The sequence below is a fragment of the Schistocerca serialis genome, chromosome 3, assembly GCF_023864345.2.
Source record: "Schistocerca serialis cubense isolate TAMUIC-IGC-003099 chromosome 3, iqSchSeri2.2, whole genome shotgun sequence".
Classification (NCBI taxonomy): Eukaryota; Metazoa; Arthropoda; class Insecta; order Orthoptera; family Acrididae; genus Schistocerca; species Schistocerca serialis.
This window is the reverse complement of record NC_064640.1, coordinates 370,785,930-370,801,247: the sequence shown is the minus strand read 5'-3', so window position 1 is coordinate 370,801,247 and position 15,318 is coordinate 370,785,930. Positions and strand designations below refer to the sequence as shown.

The 15,318-nt window shown below is 38.2% G+C and overlaps 1 protein-coding gene across 3 annotated transcripts in view; it reads left to right on the top strand.

Annotated features, from left to right (window-relative positions):
* LOC126470192 (rho guanine nucleotide exchange factor 17) overlaps positions 1-15,318 on the top strand; it is a 649,655-nt gene that overhangs the window by 555,880 nt on the left and 78,457 nt on the right. The window lies entirely within an intron of this gene.

Sequence of the window (15,318 nt, the reverse complement as noted above, 5' to 3'; positions counted from 1 at the left end):
GAAAATTATGTGTTCTGTTTTATCATCATTTAGCTTTAGTCTGTTGTCCCTGAACCAATCACTAGCCCCTTCATAAGTTCATTCATTTGTATCACAACCTTTTCATCTGTATGAGATGTGATGAAACTGGTGTCATCTGCATACATCACTACTTTACATGGCACCATACTTGGCAAGTCGTTTACATATACAACAAACAGGAAGGGTCCCAGCACTGGACCTTGTGGGACCTCATACATAACATTCCGAAAATCAGATTTTTTATTTGGATTATGGTCATGCTTTGTTTTCTGTTAGATAAATATGATCTCTAAAATGCCAGTTGCATGATATTACATTTCATAAATTCACACTGGTCTTTGCTACAGAATTTTTTTGTTATTGCCAACCATATTTTCTTTTTATGAAACTGACACACAGTAGTTCAAATCCCCATCTGGTCATCCTGATTCAACTTTTCTATTATTTATGTAACAAGGCAAATGCTGGAAATTTTCTTATGAAAGGCCAGTCATGTCCCTTCCCCATTGTTCACAGTCATAGTTTCTGCTTCATCTCTAATGATCACATTGTCAATGGGACATTTAACCCTTACCATCCTCTCTTCCTTTACTTCCCCCAACACTGCCCACTGAATGTGAGTGTTGCATAAAGGTTAAATTGCCACAGTTCATCACATTTGCTAATAGTTGGGTGGACCATGGTAGTGAATGGTAAAAATGTCCTTCATCAAATGAATGTTGCAAATGATTCATGTCATAATGATGATACTTGAAGTGAAAAAATGCATTTTGAGACATGAATTCTTTGATGCACTTCATAAAAAGAAAATATGGTTGGCATAAATGTTACCAACTACCTCTCCTACTTGCAACACTCTAGTAAATCCAAAAAGAACAAATTGTCACACATTTTAGACATTTTTCTATTTTACAATCAATTTTCTAATGCTGAATGGGAGCTGGAATGATCCATCTCCTCCATGTTAATTTTGGCAAACAGTAGGTACATTTTTCTAAAACCATTAAACATATTGCTCTGAAATTTGAACTACATGTTCAGTGAATATTTCTCTACAAAGTTATAATGTCATGCTAAGAAATATTTATTGGTTTTTGTTTAAAAAATTTTTTAAACAGATGCTTATTTTTTTCTCTAAAATTTTGCACTTTTTATTCTATAACTCTTGAAATATACAATATTTTTTTACTAGCAGTTTTTGAGAAAATATTCCTCAAAGATGAAAATTTTAAAGTTATGGGAAATGGCTTCCAAAGTTTTTTAATACATTCCTGCCCCATATGACGGATTATCAGCATTCTCTTCTTTTTCCAGTGTTAGTTTAATTTTCACTGGTCTTTTCTTCCCTTTTGCTGCATGTTGTAGGCTTTTGTCTCTTCTTTCTGCACCTCTCAGTCTTTCTTCAACAATTAGGTGCATTGTGGAAATGGTGTTGTGTCCTGGTTGGAAACCTAAACATTTCAGCACATCACATTTGATAATGTTTCCTTCACTGTATGTTGCCACTGCATCATACACTCTAAAATGCAAAGCTTTTATCTGTACAAAAACTCTTTTGGAAATCCTAATACAAATTAAATTATTTACACTTTAATTTGGATTTTATGTTTTCCCATGTAAACACTTTTCCAGTAAACTTGGCTGTGATAAATCTCTGAATATGGGTCTAATTACATCAATTACAGCATTTGGCAAACTGTTTTTATGGCCATATTCATTTCCTGATTGGTACTTACACCATGAAACATCACCTGTGGTGCACAGTGCATGTTGTGGGTGCTCATTTGTTGATGCTGTATGAAAAAATAATGCCCATACTGCTCTCCTCATATGCTCAATGCTTCTTGTATTTTGCCTAATTGCACATCCATAATACCTCTGAAATCTATCAATTGCTTTATCTGTCAGTCTTCTTCCTCCAAGGGTCTTATCATCACTAAGCTTCTAGGATCCTAATGTCTGCTTCAGTTTCCACAAGTGAGCCCCCATGCGCTTCTGCACATGTCCAATGCAGTCCTGTTTTTTAATGTGAATTTCATTGCTATAAAGTTTGAGTTCCTCTACAGCTTTATATAGTTTTCAAATTTTTCTTTGCTCTCACAATTTCTTGCTGGAAGATGTTCTATCACATTCATTTGGAGTAGTCAGTGAGAAGCATCTCCTTCAAAACAACAAAAGATTTCTCCTTCCACTCATTGTGCCTTTTCTTAAACACTCTATTGCTAAAATGTTGCATATTTATATCCACAAATCAAATATGTAAAACAGGTACAAGCAAAATTAGTTAAATACGCAAATTGAACAGCTAAACGACACAAAGCAAACTCCACAAGTCAGCACACATGGTATAGCATTTATGTTTACCGATATGAACAGTCAATTATCATAGAGATAAAGCCATACAAAATTGGGAAACAAAACACTGTCTAATTCCGCATTCTGCAAAGATACCTTGCTTGCAGCCTGTGAGCAGCGTTGTCAGAGGTGACACACCAAGTCGCTACAACCTTTTACATGGCATGCCAACTTTGCAGTAATAAAAAACACACTTATAATTCACTTAGAAGGGTGAAACTTGATTTGTTTGATTCAGAGAACTCCACATAATTTTATAATGAGAAAAACAAAAAATGTTATTTTTGTCATTTTCATCATTCCGGTTCCCCTTAAAAACCTTCCTAATAATCTTCTGCTATGCCAAGTTCCCCCCCCATGAACCATGGACCTTGCCGTTGGTGGGGAGGCTTGCGTGCCTCAGCGATACAGATAGCCGTACCATAGGTGCAACCACAACGGAGGGGTGGCCAAGATAGATACGAAGCCCACACCTACTACAGTAGTACAAGTTTATATGCCAACTAGCTCTGCAGATGACGAAGAAATTGAAGAAATGTATGATGAAATAAAAGAAATTATTCAGATTGTGAAGGGAGACGAAAATTTAATAGTCATGGGTGACTGGAATTCGAGTGTAGGAAAAGGGAGAGAAGGAAACATAGTAGGTGAATATGGATTGGGGGACAGAAATGAAAGAGGAAGCCGCCTGGTAGAATTTTGCACAGAGCACAACATAATCATAACTAACACTTGGTTTAAGAATCATGAAAGAAGGTTGTATACATGGAAGAACCCTGGAGATACTAAAAGGTATCAGATAGATTATATAATGGTAAGACAGAGATTTAGGAACCAGGTTTTAAATTGCAAGACATTTCCAGGGGCAGATGTCGACTCTGACCACAATCTATTGGTTATGACCTGTAGATTAAAACTGAAGAAACTGCAAAAAGGTGGGAATTTAAGGAGATGGGACCTGGATAAACTAAAAGAACCAGAGGTTGTACAGAGATTCAGGGAGAGCATAAGGGAGCAATTGACAGGAATGGGGGAAATAAATACAGTAGAAGAAGAATGGGTAGCTTTGAGGGATGAAGTAGTGAAGGCAGCGGAGGATCAAGTAGGTAAAAAGACGAGGGCTAGTAGAAATCCTTGGGTAACAGAAGAAATATTGAATTTAATTGATGAAAGGAGAAAATATAAAAATGCAGTAAGTGAAACAGGCAAAAAGGAATACAAACGTCTCAAAAATGAGATCGACAGGAAGTGCAAAATGGCTAAGCAGGGATGGCTAGAGGACAAATGTAAGGATGTAGAGGCCTATCTCACGAGGGGTAAGATAGATACCGCCTACAGGAAAATTAAAGAGACCTTTGGAGATAATAGAACAACTTGTATGAATATCAAGAGCTCAGATGGAAACCCAGTTCTAAGCAAAGAAGGGAAAGCAGAAAGGTGGAAGGAGTATATAGAGGGTCTATACAAGGGCGATGTACTTGAGGACAATATTATGGAAATGGAAGAGGATGTAGATGAAGATGAAATGGGAGATACGATACTGCGTGAAGAGTTTGACAGAGCACTAAAAGACCTGAGTCGAAACAAGGCCCCCGGAGTAGACAATATTCCATTGGAACTACTGACGGCCGTGGGAGAGCCAGTCCTGACAAAACTCTACCATCTGGTGAGCAAGATGTATGAGACAGGCGAAATACCCTCAGACTTCAAGAAGAATATAATAATTTCAATCCCAAAGAAAGCAGGTGTTGACAGATGTGAAAATTACCGAACTATCAGTTTAATAAGTCACAGCTGCAAAATACTAACACGAATTCTTTACAGACGAATGGAAAAACTAGTAGAAGCCAACCTCGGGGAAGATCAGTTTGGATTCCGTAGAAACACTGGAACACGTGAGGCAATACTGACCTTACGACTTATCTTAGAAGAAAAATTAAGGAAAGGCAAACCTACGTTTCTAGCATTTGTAGACTTAGAGAAAGCTTTTGACAATGTTGACTGGAATACTCTCTTTCAAATTTTAAAGGTGGCAGGGGTAAAATACAGGGAGCGAAAGGCTATTTACAATTTGTACAGAAACCAGATGGCAGTTATAAGAGTCGAGGGACATGAAAGGGAAGCAGTGGTTGGGAAGGGAGTAAGACAGGGTTGTAGCCTCTCTCCGATGTTGTTCAATCTGTATATTGAGCAAGCAGTAAAGGAAACAAAAGAAAAATTCGGAGTAGGTATTAAAATTCATGGAGAAGAAATAAAAACTTTGAGGTTCGCCGATGACATTGTAATTCTGTCAGAGACAGCAAAGGACTTGGAAGAGCAGTTGAATGGAATGGACAGTGTCTTGAAAGGAGGATATAAGATGAACATCAACAAAAGCAAAACAAGGATAATGGAATGTAGTCTAATTAAGTCGGGTGATGCCGAGGGAATTAGATTAGGAAATGAGGCACTTAAAGTAGTAAAGGAGTTTTGCTATTTGGGGAGCAAAATAACTGATGATGGTCGAAGTAGAGAGGATATAAAATGTAGGCTGGCAATGGCAAGGAGAGCTTTTCTGAAGAATAGAAATTTGTTAACATCCAGTATTGAATTATGTGTCAGGAAGTCATTTCTGAAAGTATTCGTATGGAGTGTAGCCATGTATGGAAGTGAAACATGGACGATAAATAGTTTGGACAAGAAGTGAATAGAAGCTTTCGAAATGTGGTGCTACAGAAGAATGCTGAAGATTAGATGGGTAGATCACGTAACTAATGAGGAAGTATTGAATAGGATTGGGGAGAAGAGAAGTTTGTGGCACAGCCTGACCAGAAGAAGGGATCGGTTGGTAGGACATGTTCTGAGGCATCAAGGGATCACCAATTTAGTATTGGAGGGCAGCGTGGAGGGTAAAAATCGTAGAGGGAGACCAAGAGATGAATACACTAAGCAGATTCAGAAGGATGTAGGTTGCAGTAGGTACTGGGAGATGAAAAAGCTTGCACAGGATAGAGTAGCATGGAGAGCTGCATCAAACCAGTCTCAGGACTGAAGACCACAACAACAACAACAACATGCCAAGTTCACTAAATTACTGCAAGAACAATTTTGGAATCTCAAATAAAACATGATGATTGATAAATATACTTATAACAATCTGCATGACAACAAACTTAACTAAATCGCCACAAACTTATGCACCATTCTACTTTTTACTGAAAAATTTTGCCTGAAATGGTAAATTACATACTTCAGTATTCTTCACACCATATGTTTCATAAGAATAGGTCAGAATGCCCTTGCCTATACAATTATGTGAGACAAAATGTGGCTTAAAAAGAGTTAAATAGAAGAGTCAGCTCAGTACCTCAGCTTTGCATTTATACTGACTATATTTAGCACTAGACCATAAATGTATACATCACAGCAGCGCAAGTGGAAAAAAACTGTTCCTGTAGAAATTTTTGCATCCTTCCATGTTGCCAGTTTGTGCAGGTGGCTATTACATGATTTTACTTCAGTGATAACAAAATCAAGTCAGAAGTATGCACTGAGTAGCTGAGGCACATGGTGATTGGTGATGCATACATACCAGGAATTGAATGTTATGAACAGGCCGTAATCCACCTCCAGGGAGTCAGAATTCACATTAAATGTGAAGCATCATTCACTATGACAAAATCAAATATGCTGTTTCATGGTTTGTTGGAATGAATCTATTTTCATATGCTTAAGGTCTGGGTTTGATTGGGTTTGATTCACACATCTGGCAGCCATTTTTAACAAGCACAAGTAGTCTGTCTTCGCCTCTGGCAACACTGATTGAACAACATACGGTTGGTTCCAAATCCACATTAAACATAAGGTCCCTTTGCTACCAAATGGAAGAGAATCAGTGTAAGCAAGCCATGACAATAGATGGAAATAGCTTTCATATGTCAAAAATTTCATCTTATCAGTGAAACAATCATCATGTAAGGTCACATGGCACATCTTACTCTATTTGAACTTAAGATGTTGAAAATATTGGTGCTAGACTGTGATTTAAACTCATATCTCCTCTTTTATGGGATTTGACACCTTCAGGATGATTTAATTCCATCATTTTGTTGTTCCCCAAATAGTTGAAACCCCTTATGGTCGCCATGAAAACTGTCCGGATTTGAATCCTTGTCCAGCACAAAATTTTTCATCATGTTATTTGAAGCTGTAGCTTACACACACCAAGCTGCAAGTGATAAATAAACATTATTTTTAACACCTCTCGTTGTGGGTCATCAACAATAATGATAGTGCTGGTTTCGACTCCTTGTCAGAAACACAAATTTTCAGCACATAATTTCAGGTTTATACAAGCTACTCCTAGCTACAGGTGAAAAAGCATTCAGTAATAAGTGTGTCTTTGTGTATAGTCAACAATGATAATACATTTGGGGTTTGATTCCCAGTCAGCACAGAACTTTTCATCACATTATTTCCATTTCGGACATGCATGCATCCCACTACTGCAGAAATAAAGTGAAATTTAATTACTCGTGGCTAGAAAATGATGGCAATACATGTTGGTTTCAAATCCTGATTAGGCAAAACTTTCATATTTCATCATTTGGGCTTGTCATCTCATTTATGGTGAAATAATTTGATTTCTAGGATTTGATTGTGCTTCATTAACAATGTCACTACTTGTTGGGTTAGATTCCACATTGAACACAAAATCTGCATCACATTAATTCAAGTTTAAAAATGTGAACACTTTGTTATTTGTGATAGAAACCATGTTTATGGTCTTTCATGGTTAGTGAACAGGGGGATGTTTGCTGGGTAGGAGTCCCATGTCCCAGTCTACTACAAAAATTTTTGTCATGTAATTTCAAGAAGAAACTTTGTTTTTGCAGTGTCATTTATTGTAATACATTTGTGTTTACAAGCATTAATGATTCTGCCATACATAATAATGTATATCCTGATATTTGCAATATCATTGTATTAATTTGCATCTGGATGGATAGGCACACAGATCAATGTTCTCCACTTGTCTCTTGTAGTAACCATTCTGTATAGTCAAACAACTGTAATGGAAAGAGATTAGAGGACCTGTACGACAGTTATATTATGAGGACTGCATGCAAATCAGGTGGAATGTAATTCACGTGATTTGCATACTTTTGAACGTGATACTACATTGAATCTGGAAGTATCTAGAGAAAATTCAAGGAAACTTCTCTTATACCTGACACACATGCAAGAATTGTAAAATGAGTCATAACTTCCTTTCTTATTTTACTGATATTAATATTTGATTGATTACTGAACTGTAGCTATTTATCTTCACAATACTGTGTCATGCAATGGTATTCATCATGTTTCCTTTATGTTCAGTGAAATCCTCAGCTCTACTGAACTACAGAATGCAGGCTAGTGCAGGAAAGAATGTAATATTGTTTATATAGATGCAGGATATGATTTAACATTGCATGTGAGAATTTTATTCAGACTGTTAGAGGTATGTGATGTAACTTAGTTTCATGCCCATGAGTAGGTGATGAAAGTAATATGAGAATGTGGGAGATGCAAATTTTAGCATACAAATAGCAAGTGGATTAAAATACCTTCCTGATCCCATTCCATTCCCATTATATGAAATGATATTGCTGCTAACAAGACAAAAAGTGAGAGTTGAAGTGGAGATAGTGCAGATGAGAACACAGACACTGAGTGGTTGTGAGATAGTGTAAATAATACAAAGAACCAACTGTAACAGTGGGTGCAGTAGAGGAAGATGCCCAATTGTAAATACCTGTAAGCGAATTAATGTTAGTGTTCCAGACACTTTTCAGTACAGATCTTGGGCCACATTTTTCATATAAGGAAGGAGATGTGAGGGAAAATACACTGACAGAGCTATCGACAGAGCACTGGGACTCCAAGCAACTGCTGTCACTGGTCAATGTCCCTGCCAGTTCAGCAACTCAGCAGAAGCAGTTGCTTCTGTGTCAACCTACTTTTGTGTGTCAATGGCATCAGGAATTTCAGTAGTTTGACTCATTGCCATGTGACAACAGACAAATGTCAGTTACCAACCCTGTTCCAGACATTTCTGCGGTGACACAGAAATGCAGTCCCTTCCACAAAGTCAGAACAGAGCAGCTGCATTGACATCCTGGACCAGTTCATTAAGTAATGATTGGCACAGCAACTCTGTCCATAATGCCTGCCATATGTCAGTCATCACCATGAGTTTTACTGATGCATCCTTGGAGTTTAGACCACAAATGTATTGCCACTGCCACTACTGCCACTGGGATCTGAAATGATGGCCACTGCCTGGCAGCCAACACTCTTCCACTACTGTGAGGCCCACAGTTGCCCTTCAGTCCAGAGTCAGACTCTGGGCAGAACTGTGACCTGCCAAAAGTGAGAAGAAACCACAGGTAGCCATATGCTGCATCGTGGCCACCACTACCAACTCAGCTCTTGGTATGCTGGCTTTGCCAGTATCAGCGTGCCACCGTCTCAGCAGGATGTGCCCATTGCACCCTGTACTGCCTTGCTCATGACATTGATTGGAAATATTATGAGCCAGCACCAAGTTTAATGAATTAATAAATAACTTGTGAATATTCATCATTTGTTTTTCTACAGCTGCCCACTTCACTCCCATCTCCCAAGCTGCCAAAAATAACCCAAAACACCCCAGGTGGGTGTTAGGATCATCCTGACAAATGATAAGATGGCTCCCAGCACCCAGTAGCAATTATTCTCACACCTCTATTGTTTCAGTATTATGGCAATAGGTATTAGGTAGGCCAGTGTAGAGGTAGATAACATCAGTAGTGATGAGCAGGGCACCAGATGGTAAAGGAACAGGAGATCAGTTGGGAGAAGTTGACAGTGTCTCAGCTGAAGGAAAGGAACCCCTACACATACATTTTCTACATGATTCCCAACATCTATAAGCTCAGCCATGCAGAAAGCCAAGCCCTATTGTGACGCTGCTATGGTCCAAATGTGAGAATCTCCACTCTTGTTATCCTATATCTTCATCCTGTTGCCCACAGCCTGCCCTCCTACACCCAAGATGATTATCCAGTATGCCTCTCCATAAAATTTTCCTGCTTGTTGCACAGTATCACAGTCTTTCTTGACCCCTCCTGTCCCATTCCTCCCTCACTTACTCCATACGTCTCCACTATTCATGTTCTCCCTACTTACCCCACCCAAGATTGCTACTAACTCCAACTCTAATAAACCCAATACAGTGGTAACAACGGGAGACACTAGTGACTGTCTACCTGTACCCTCTCTCTGTCCCTCGATGTGTCCACCTCCTCCTTCCCTCTCCATAATTATCCCTCTGCTTCTTCCCTAACCATTCTCACCACAATAGTTGGCAGTAAGAACCACCAGCTTCCTCTTGTAATAGGTAGGAAGATGGACCAGGAGGAAATCAACAGAGACAGGAGGTAGGAAGAGATGGACAGAGGGAGTGGGGACCAGCAGATGGACAAACAGCAAGGGGGAAGGCTTTCTGTTCATCTTCTTCTGTCCCTCTTTCTGTCACCTTCTCCTACCCTGTTCCCTGTCCATCTGCTCCTCCCACACTTTCTGTCCATCTGCTTTTCCTCCTCCCTCTGTCCATCTCCTCCTCCCCACTTTCTTTTCCCATCTCTTCCTATCTCCTGTTTTTGTCCACTTCCTCCTGACCCCTTGCTCTACCCATTTCACCCTCCCCCTTTCTCTGTCTATTTTCTCTTGCCCCTCTCTCTGTCCCTAGCTGCGCCCATCTCCTCCCTCCCCTCCCTGTTTGTCCATCTCCTCCTCCCATTCGCTCTCCATGCTATCACCCCCACCCCAATAGCACACTGGTGGTTCTTACCCCAACAGTATTTTTTTCCACTTTGTAACAAATATGTGTACAAACTTTGGTTGAAATCATCCCAAGGGTGTAGTTAAAATGTAATGCTTCATGTGGCTATTTTACTGCATGAACAGCAAAAATGTAGTAAGCAATAAACTTTTTTCCTATCGTCATTTTTATGGGGGTTGTCTGCAAGAAGATGTTTCATAAATTTTTGAAGTTGTGTGTAAAGGATTTTGCAAGTCACTGAGTGGTCTCATCCTCATATACTGGATGACTAAAGTACAGATATTCACACATTGTGGGCTGCACTGATTTTTCACCCATGCCCTCACCCCTTTGATAGGTGAGTGTTTCTTACCCAAACACCAATTCTATTTGATAGAAAGTGATATATGTGCCAAGTTTGGCTGAGATCAGTCCTGTGGTTTAAGACAAGATGTGGAACATATATGCATACATGTCAATTTTTATGATATGTATGAATCAGTTTAGAGTTGCTACCATTCTATAAAATGAAAAATGACTGGGAGGATACATCATCACCTAAATTTAAGTTTGTAACTTCACATAGGAATTCAAAATATAGAGATGACTACTCTGTAAACTTTTATATTTCCTTTCATCTTGAGAACAAAGAGATTCATATAAATTCTCTACACACACACACACACACACACACACACACACACACAGTTCTGTTACTGTAGCACAGGTAACTTGGGTGGTGGTGTAGGTCAAGGAGAATGGGAAGGCAAGTGAAGTTGTAGACAGTAAGATGATAGTGTGTTATGAAGAGCAGAAAGGAAATAGAATAAAGGAACAAAGACAGAAGGATTGAGAAGGATAAATGCAGGTGGAGAACCGGGACTATCAGAGATTCAGACCAGAGACAGTGTGAAGAAAATGGTGAAAGATCATAGTTTATGGGAGCTAATGAGGAACAGCCTCCTCTCTTCCAGACTTTCTATTTTTTTCCACAATTTTCAGCCTAGAGCACAACCAATCTTACTGATGTTTTTGAGAGTATGTATGGCAGGAAAACTGGTGACATCATTATCTGTGCAAAGACAATACCAACAAACATACACTGAACAAGTCTACCATTTAGTAGATGTGAACTTAAACAAAATACTTCTATTTTATATTCAATCATTCTTATATTGTTTGGGCTAGTGATATTTACTACTCTGATTTAAGTCATTATAAGGTGTCAAAGTTCAGCTCCATCTTAGTCAGTTCACTCAATATTGTTATGATTTTCAGCTTTGTATGTGATGAAATATATCATTCAGATGAATATGTGGTAATAAAATACACATATATGGCAAGTCCATTGTTTAGCTGAGCCAGTTTGCAACTTATCTGTAACAGAAGGAGATAATCTATGTTAAAGCAAATTTTAGACCAGTGTACTTCCATTGTGTGATGTCGTGTGGCAAAAGAAAAGTTTAAATGATTAGTACACAGCCATCTCATTTTTCTTTCCTTAAAGTTGACTGATGGACTTTCATAGTTAAGGAATGTTTATCACCTGAAGTGAGGGTCTTCAAATAAAAAGTAAAAAGAAGAAAAACTTTGTTCCATATTTACAGTTTTTTGGAAGTTGTATCATGATTGTAGGTCTCGTAATTCATCTGCACAAAATATACTTTGTGTTGTACAATCGTCAATGACAAATACAAAAGTATTTAAAAAAGAACAGAACCTTTTTTTTTAATGTGGCAACAGAGGAGCATAGCAATTTGCTGTCAGCAGCATTATATGCCTCACAACCTGCCAAGTAATACCTTTTTTTTAAGTTGCTGAAATATTGTTATTTAAGTGAGTGGTAGTGCAGTATTTTCCTGTGTTTCATTTCTGAGTCCAATGATGCAATACAAAATTTTGCATGGACACAGGGAAAATATTCTTGTAAATATCTTAACTTTAGACACAAGTTTGTGAAGATGATGCTCAAGGTTGTTCAATGTGTTATCAATGGTTCTTTTGATTCAAAAGTTCAGTCACATTTACACTTCACTGTAATGGCTGAATATCAGTACCCCTATCAAGTGAATGTTTGCAGTGGATTCCTTGAACAATTTGACAACAAAGAAATATTTATGCAAAGGATCATCACATGCAACATATGTTGGGTTTGTAGCTTTGTCACTGAGATTAAAGTCATGTCATCCCAATGGAATAGTAGATGGTCTCCATGCAGAAAAAGTGGCAGTCTTGATTCAATGTTGAAGTGATGCTCAGAGATTTTTCATGTCACCAGAATTGTCACCCAAATATAGAATGGGGAATACTCTTACTGACTAAACAGTCACGTTATGACTCATGAAATACTCTCTGGGGTCATGATCCATTAGTAATGCCGTTGCCCCTGAAAGGCAAGATTCTGGGTTCATGTCCCAGTCTGTTTGGATTTTTTCTGTTACATAGTTTCAAAACAATATATACACACTACTGTGAAGTGAAAGATTTGTTCTGTTACCTCTTGATTCATACACAAAGACAGCATATCTGACCACTCAGTTCTGTCATATCTCAAGTTAAATGTAAAAATCTTCCTACAACCACACTGCTCACCACATCTCAAAGTGATTTTCTTACTTTCAAAATCAAAATTAGTGCTGAAAGGATGCTGCTTCAAAACCATTTATAGCTTCAAGGAGAATTCTTCATGAGAACTAAATAAACATTCCATAAGGAGTTTTTAAGGACAGCATGGTGAAGCAGAAACATTGCTGTGACAAATGTGTGAATAGAGGAAGGAAGTACTTTCAAGAAGACAAGAACTAAATATCTGTGATTTGATAAAAATATATTTTCTTTCTTGAAGTCCTGTTATTTTGCAAATATTTTTCATGTAGATTAAAATATCCCAATTCTCTTAAAAGTCCATTGAAATATATTTGTCTACTAACCCCCATAGATCTGCCAAACTCCTATCTTTGACAGAATAAAACTAGTTTTTGCCACATTTCTGTATAATATTGTTCTGAATGACATAAAATACTGAAAATGTTTGATGTATGACATCAGGTTCACATGTGCACCAATATAATGGGAAACAGCTGTTGCAGCCTTCAGTGTGAAGACTGGTTTGATGCAGCTCTCCATTCATTCTATCCTGTGAAGCCTCTTCATCGCCAAATAACTACTGCAGCCTACTTCCTTGTGAAACTGCTTACCATATTCATCTCTTGATATCTCTCTATAACTTCTACCCCCAACATTTCCCTCTAATACTAAATTGGTGATCGCTTGATGTGTCAAATTTGTCGTGTCAACTGGTGCCTTCTTTTAGTCAAGTTGTGCAACAAATGTATTTTCTCCCCAATTCTATTCAGTACATCATTAGCTACATTATCTACCCACCTTATCTTCAGCATTCTTCTGCAGCACCACATTTCAAGAGCTTCTATTCTCTTCTTGCATGAACCATTTGTTACACACATTTCACTTTAACACATGGCTGCCCCCTTGACAAATTCCTTCAGAAAAGACTTCCTAATGCTTAAATCTATGTTCAATGTTAACAAATTTCCCTTCCTTAGAAACACTTTTCCTGCCATTGCCAGTCTACATTTTATATCCTCTCTACTTTGGCCATCATCAGTTATTTTACTGCCCAATTAGCAAAACTCCTCTATTACTTTTAGTGCCTTGTTTCCTAGTATAATTCCCTCAGTATCATCTGGTTTAATTCAGTTACATTTCATTACCCTTTTGTTGCTTTCACTGATGTTCATCTTATATCCTCCTTTCAAGACACTGTTCATTTCATTCAGTGTCTCTTCCAAGTCCTTTGCTGTCTTTGACAGAATTACACCATCAGCAAACCTAAAAGTCTTTATTCCTTGTCCCTGAATTTTAATTCCTTCTTCATATTTCTTTTGTTTCCTTTGCTATTTGCTCAATGACACACTGAGTAACATCAGTCACAGACTACAACCCTGCCTCACTCCTTTCTCAACAACTGTTTCCTTTCCATGCCCCCTGACTTATAACTGCTGTCTGGTTTCTGCACAGGTTGTGAGTAGCCCTTAATTCCCTGTCTTTTACCCATGCTGCCGTCATAACTTCAAAGTGTATTGCAGTCAACATTGTCAAAAACTTTCTCTAAGTCCACAAGTGCTATAAATTTGCATTTCCTTGACCTATCTTCTAGAAGAACTCATAGGATCAGCACTGCCTTATATGTTTCTACATTTCCCAATCCAAACTGACCTTCCCCCAAGGTTGGCTTCTATCAGTTTTTTCATTCTTCTGTAAAGAATTTGTGTTAGTATTTTGCAACATGACTTATTAAACTGATAGTCAGGTAAGATTGGCATCTGTCAGCACCTGATTTCTTTTGGACTGTAATTATTGCATTCTCCTTGAAGTCTGAGGTTATTTTGCCTGTCTCATGCAACTTGCACACCAGTGGAATAGTTTTGTCATGGCTGATTCTCTGAAGGATGAGTAGTTCTGATGGAATGTTTTCTACTCCAAGGGGCTTTCTTGGTGCTGTGTCAAATTTTTTCTGTCCATATCATATCTTGCATCTTATCTTCTTTTATGTCCTCTTCCCTTTCAATAATATTGCCTTCAAATTTATTTCCCTCATACAGCCCCTCTTTATACTGTTTCTACTTTTCAGCTTTCATTTGCTTGCACAGGACTGGTTTCCCAATCTGAGCTCCTGATATTCATACAGCTGCTTCTCTTTTCTCCAAACATCTCTTTAATTTTCTTTAGATCGTATCCATCTTTGCCCTAGTGGTATCTGTTTCTATATCCTTATATTTGTCCTGTAGCCATTCCTGTTTAGCCATTTTGCACTTCCCGTCAATCTCATTTTTAGACACTTGTATCCAGTTTCAACTGTTTCTTTTGCTGCATTTTTATATTTTCTGCTTTCATCAGTTAAGTTCAGTACCTTCTGTCATATTCAGGATTTCTTCTAGGCCTTGTCTTTTTACCATTTGATCCTCTGCTGCCTTCACTATTTCAGCTCTGGAAGCTAACCATTTGTCTTATACTGTGTTCCTGTTCTCTGTTGTAGTCAATCATTGCCTAATGCTGCCTCTGAAGCTTTCAACACATTTGGTTATTTCAAATTATCC